Source organism: Solanum stenotomum, chromosome 12, assembly GCF_019186545.1.
Source record: "Solanum stenotomum isolate F172 chromosome 12, ASM1918654v1, whole genome shotgun sequence".
NCBI lineage: Eukaryota > Viridiplantae > Streptophyta > Magnoliopsida > Solanales > Solanaceae > Solanum > Solanum stenotomum.
The window spans coordinates 33,409,930-33,416,811 of NC_064293.1; the positions used below are offsets into that span (position 1 = coordinate 33,409,930).

Consider the following 6,882-nt stretch of genomic DNA (forward strand, 5'->3'; position numbering starts at 1 on the left):
AATGAAAGTAGGAAACAAAAGTTTCATAAGTAACCTTCCAAATTCATTATCTCCACTCTACCCATCAACTCTCACTCTTGACTATCCCACCCGTATAGTATTTAACTAGTTTTCGAACACGTGCGTTGCATGTGTAGATCGTGCTAATTAGTATAAATACTTCTAAAATATAAGTGTACGATGTGTAAAATACAAGCTCAAATCAATGAACGATGAGCATATTCAATTGATATTATGATCATTGCAAGGCACATCATACAAAATTATTGTTATCTAGTGAATTGCAAAACTAATACTATAATGACTTCAATTCTACAATTCTTATAATATATAAAGTATTCAACTTGTTAAAAGTTCTTTTTTTAATATGTTACAACACATAATTTAAATGTCGACATTATAGCAAAAGATTTAATGCCTTAAAGTTTCCGCCTTCTTTTTAAGGAATAATGCCCTCCACTTTTTTACAAATGCATACATATCGAGAACTTGTTGTTGAAGGAGAGTGGTGTTTTGTAATAGTTGTAGAGAAATTCGATCAACATATGTCTTCCTTAGGATGGCTAGTAGATCATTATCAATTTCATAGTCTAAACCTACAAAAAAGGTATTTATTTGTCACGATCCGATTTCTCAAGTCATGATGGCACCTAATATAACCCGCCAGTAGGTAAGCCACCCCGTAACCCGGAACAACAAGTAATGGGTCTGAGGGTAGAAACTAAACAAGAGTAGGCAAATAACAATATAAACAGGCAGAAGCAAACCAAAAACATATATACAAATAAAGATCCCTCCCAGAACCTGGAAGTCACTAGTACAGAGCTACTAACAAAATGAGTACAAGTCCCAAAAGTGGACAACAAATACTGGACTGTCTCGAAAGATAAAAGACAAGTCTATATATACAGATGGAGACTGAAATAGTACAAAACGTTGTGTGCTCACTCCCGTCTCCGGATCAGTCTGCTCCAAGCTCGATCAACGCTGGCTACTAGTGCCCGGATCTGCATCACGAAATAGATGTAGAGCGTAGCATGAGTACCAAAACAACCGGTACCCAGTAGGCATCATAGGCCGATTGAACTTGAAAAGTAAAGGCAATATGAAAAGAAGGAATAACACAAACCGAGGGTCAAGAGCGAAAATCTAAGTAACAATGGAATGCACACAAGTGTACAAAGAACTAACTAAAGTAATCTATAAGCTAACTACACCTAACTGGGCCCCCATAAGCCCAGAAGGTACACTCGTGCGCAAGTTAAATAAAAACCCGAACGGACCCCCATAAGCCCGACGAGTACACAAAATAACTATAACTAAAGAGAATTGCATAAAAGAACCCAAGAACGAAGAACACGAATTAAAACCTCAACCCTAATTAGTAAAATCTGACAGTACGGAGGCCGGACCTCTAACCGGATGCTCACCAAAAGTACCCAAGTAACCAATCACAAATATCAAGTATATGAGGCCGGAACTCTAACCGGATGCTCTATATAAGTATCTAGGCAATAGAGGCCGGAACTCTAACCGAATGCTCTATATAAGTATCTGGGGAATAGAGGCCGGACCTTAAACCGGATGCTCTATAATAGTGCCAATGTAGCTGCTGAAAGAGTCCTAATTGATCCACACTCATAAATATCCGTGGAACGCCGTCCATGCTTAGCCAATCAATGTAAGTCCTTGGAACCAAATCGAAAATCAAATTCAAATTGCGAAGTAAAACTAGTGTTGTCGATGTAACTCGTGAAGCCGTAACATCGAGGAAAATAAGGATAACTATAGTCGGAGAGAGAGTATCGCCTAACTAAGGCCCAAACTATCAGACTCAAGTCTGCTATACCAGTCTACAGGGATCTAAGCCGGCCGAGCGACGTCGGGGCAAAAATAAGGCCTATTAGATCCGAATAATGTATTTCTAAGACAAGCCCTAGTCAAACCTAAACTAAGGCCCAACATTCTTCAAATAAACAATAATTAAGCATGCAAGCACTCCACATAGCGAGGAGGGTCCGTTAATAACACAAAACATGCTCACCGTTACCCGATAATTCCCGAAATAGGCCGAAAACATGATTTCTTAACACCTATGTAGGATTCAATAACTACCCAACCCAAATCCCAACTAATCAACATGCATTCACATTCTCGAGCTCAATCTAAGAGAGGGAAACCGTAGCCTACCTGTAGGCCAATCACACGCGCTCCAAAATCACTTCTCCGGAGCTTTCCCTTTCCGAACGTCCTCGAAACGCTGCCCCGCTATCAAAAATAGTATCATAACGTTATTACAGTCGTTTAGACACCAAAATCACAACAAACGGAGACGGGTCAATTTTGGAGTCAAAACAAGAATCGTGGGACCCGCACCGAACTGTCCAAATTTGACTCCGTCAAGACACCCTAAATATCACCCCAAACTTGTGTTCCAAAATGAAACACAATTCGGGGCTCAAAACGCAGCAAAACCAACAAGCAAGAAAATCCCATTTTAATCAACTAAAAAAAAAAGAAAACAGCAGCAGCCTAAACTCGAGATCTACAAGAATCTAATGGTGTCCAACACTCTTTGAACACTCTACGATGAAGCCACGAAAATTCTCAACACGTGAGACTTCGAATCACCCAAAATCGAGGTAAAATGAGTGAGATATGACCAAAACAATAATACCAAAAACAAAGGCTCGAAAAAGGTACTGCAGTCAGGTTTTATCGCGAAATTACCTCGAACGGGGACTCCAAATCACTATCCGAGCTCACCAACACGTTGTCCTCGAAAAATCTCACAACTTTGCCTTTTGAATCGCCCAAATCGGTTGAGAGATGAGAGAGTTATGAGGGTTAAAGTTTTGGGAAATATTGCTGAAAATCTGCATTATATTGCAGATTTTCTGCAATTTTTCCAACAACTAAAAACTCCGACGGGGTACTCCGATCTCGTTCGGAACCCCGTGCACGCAAACGAGATATGCAACCATACCAAATTTTACATTCCAAACTCAACGGCGCAGTCGAAATTTCTATCAGAGGTCATTTCGATAAAAAGTGGGTCCCACTTCCAAAAGCCATTTTAAGTCAAAACCCACAAAAGGGCTCGGAAAGATATCGAAAACCTCCAGACACAAAAGAAGGGTCAATCTAGACCAAACTCGACATTCCGGAGCTAACCACGCTGACAGAATTCTCATCCAAGCGCGTTTACTCAGAATGTTGACCAAAGTCAAACTTAGGCTTAAACTTAAAGTTAAAACGCCTAATCGCACCGACTCACACTGAAAACCTCGGGAGCCATGACGACCATACTACTAGCCTAAAATGACCCTTTCGGAGCTGATGGAATCGTCAGAATTGGATTCCGATGTCATCTTCTTGAACTTTTGATCGAAAATGATCATTCAAGGTCCATAAGCTCCAAAACACAAAAACTCGCACCAAGACCAAACGAACGACCAGGTGACCGAACTGTCAGTCCCAGCAAGTCATAAATGACTTGGGGTCGCTATAGGAACGCTCTAAACGACACACAGAAGACAAGACACAGAAATGACCATGAGGGTCATTACATTATTTGTTATAAAATAATAATTGTTTAAATATTTAATTGACATATATAAATAATAATTATATATGTACCCTTCGTCTTCTTTGGCTCATTCAAAATTATTAATTCTGTCATCTGTAAATTTTGACAAAAGAAATTTTTATCAAGTTTTATACATATAATTAAATTATGAAATACAACACAATCATTTGTGATATATTAACAGTATGGTAGAAAAAAAGAAAACAATATAATTAAAAAATTATAAGGTACAAAAAATAAATGCATATAAAAAAAGATAACTTTGAATATATATAGGAACGTGCGTGGTACGTTTGACCTCTATCATTATATTAAATTTTATACCGTCCCAACTCATATTTCTAATTTATTTATCTTATTGTGTGCCACCAAGTTCGTCCATTAAATCCATGTAATGTAAGAAATTTGGTGAAAATAAATAATATAAAATAGAGTCAGAAAAACTCTTTTTATACTTCATGGAAGTGTCATTACATGTTTATTTGAAAAACATATAATAAAGTGGAAGTGTCATTATAGGTTTATTTCAAAAGCATATAATAAAGTTCAACATTTTAACATAAACTTTCTAATATATAATATATTAATTGTCATTATTGATTTGATTATAAAAGTTAGAAAAAATTAAATTTTTAATTGAAAAAATATAGAGAAAGACATTTTCGTAATCCAACTTTGAATTTAAAACCTTTTATTTTTAACATAAAAAAATATTTGTAACATCAACCTAATTAACGTGAAAAGCAATAAGATAAACATGTCATCATACTATTGGGAAAAAAAACTTAAATAATAAATAAATTAATGCAAACCATATCTAAATGTGAAAAGTTTATATTCAACAAATATAAAAATATTATAAAACTGAAACTGTAGCTAACAAACATTAAAGTACTATATAGCACACAAGAATCAATAATCAAAATAATCTTCTTTTTATATTACAATTAACTTATGAAAATGGTTTTCCTATTCTAATTAATTTTTGAAAATAAAAGAACCGCAATGAAGATTAAATATATTAATTTTAATTATTTGACATAATATTAAATCACAAATTTCATTTTTATAAAATAGAAGCTACAAATAAAGTATACATTCACTTATTATAGTTGAAACATACTTTTTTCATTATTATTATATTGAATAAATAAATAAAAATAAATTAACACAGTGTGTTGACATAACAAAAAATGATCGAAAAGAAAAGAAAAAAATATTTTTTTGGATTGTATACTTGAATTTCACCCATATCAAGTTACGGACGTATTCGATACTAAAAAAGTTATTTAATGTTTAACTAATTTTGCGTAAGAAATAATCATATCTCAATTCATCATTCAAATCAACTTCCGGAAATGGAAGAAATGAAAAAAGAGTTTGATTTCAGTTCTTTGACGTATATAATTAGCTTACAAATTTCAATTTAACAAGATAAATTGTATCAAAATTTAAATTTTACCATCTAAATTTGCCAAATATTTTTCTTAGAACGGAGACATCTATTCCTTACTAACAAATGGTACAAAAATAAAATAAAAATTTACAATAATTATGCCAAAAAAAAAAGTTACAATGATACAAACAAAAATATATTGTATTTATTTACTTTTATGTATGGCTTTGTTGGTGCACAAGGTGTAACATTATTTTTCTTCAGAATAATAATTAAGATTTGTATCTAATCAAACAAAAATAGAAAATAGAATTATTCTTTATGTAATAAAGAATATCAATGCAACTGAAATGCAAATTAAATCAATTCCATATGTGATGAAGCAGACATACTTTATCAATAACAAATGAAAAACATAAAAAACTGAGAAAATAATCTTTATTGAAAGCCTGATAATCAATGGAAGAAGAAGAAATTATTATGAAAAATTACAAGAATCAAATAAAGCAAAAAAAAATTCTTTATTACAAATGAAACAATACCTGATACAGCCCAATAGAAAAAAAATTCAGCAGCTTTAAAATTAAAATCTACTACAAAGTGAAATGATTTAAAAAGTTACTAGTATATGTAGTGATATATTGAATTGGGAGGCCAAAAGTTTGGAAGTTAGAAGAGCAAAGGTTTGAGAGTTGAAGAAAAATAACGAAGAGTCAATATTTATTGTGATCTCTGAAAGAAAATGCCTTAAAGGTGTTTTTACTTTTAATTGAAATTTTTTATTAATGCAAATAAACAGAAGTAGCTAGAGAAAATGTAATTATTGATTTGATTTTAAAAGTTAGTAAAAGATACTTTTTTAATGGAAAAAAATTAGTGTAGGGGTATTTTCGTAATTCAACTTTTGACTTAAACTCTTCCCACTTATAATAATATATATAATATATATAATATATATAATATATATATATATATATGATAATTAGGTATAAATATTTTTGGAATAATATTTTCTTACTTACCGAACATAAAAAAAAAAAAAAACAAACCAAATCTGTCTACTTTTAATAAAGGCATTTTGGTTGCCTGTAATGAGTTTGCTTATGGTCTTCAATGTTTCGGCAAGCACCTTTGCAATGAGTTTGTAAGGCTACCTTTTTTGTCTGCCTCTTTCAGCTTCAGCTTCATTCACAGACTGAGCGATCCAGCTCCTCTAATTCAGAGAGGATGTTTTCTGCTTGTGTTTAAGCTTTCCATATACTCGCTTGTTCCATTCTCTAATGACTGCCTTGAGCAACTTAAGGTTTTTTTTGGAGGTAAGCACTTGAGACACAAATTAGAACAAAGAGAATATTTTGTTGTAGAAAGTCTCAAATTCAGGATCTTCCTCTGCGAATTTCCTGAGAAAAAAGTCAGGCACGTAGGTTCAGAGCTAGACCAACTACTCCAAGAACACTCATCCATAAATCGAAAGGTGAAAAAAAGCACTAGATCTTTCTTCATGGTTGGTTTACTAGGGTAAAACGTGCCCCTTTCCACCTCTAAGTAGTGGTGTTGGTGTGTTTCGTGTTAATCAAGTTGGGATATACTATTAACCATGTAATTGTGTTATAGTATTTTTTTATTTAATCCCTTGTAAAGATTTTTTATGTTGTATATTTAATATAAGAAATTTTTGTTTAAATAGATCATTATGTATATATGTGTGTCCATTGCTTATATAGTAGACAATTTTGTGTATGGAGTATTTTAACTCATACACGGAAGATTAAAATTGTTGGTGCATATAAGTTATAAATTTATGTTCACGATTAAAGATGAAGTAGGACGAACATCTTGATGATCGTAGCACAAGATTAAATATAATTTGATCTTAATTATGAGAATGGTTAAATTC

At 32.9% G+C, this 6,882-nt stretch overlaps 1 long non-coding RNA gene across 1 annotated transcript; it reads right to left on the reverse strand.

Moving 5' to 3' along the window:
- Positions 1 to 791: 791 nt before the first annotated feature.
- Positions 792 to 2,846, reverse strand: LOC125848914 (uncharacterized). The gene is made up of 3 exons (XR_007444568.1): positions 2,731 to 2,846; positions 2,191 to 2,268; positions 792 to 1,007 (listed from the first exon to the last, which is right to left on the reverse strand). It is a non-coding gene; the product is annotated as an uncharacterized LOC125848914 (long non-coding RNA).
- Between the last annotated feature and the right edge of the window lie 4,036 nt (positions 2,847 to 6,882).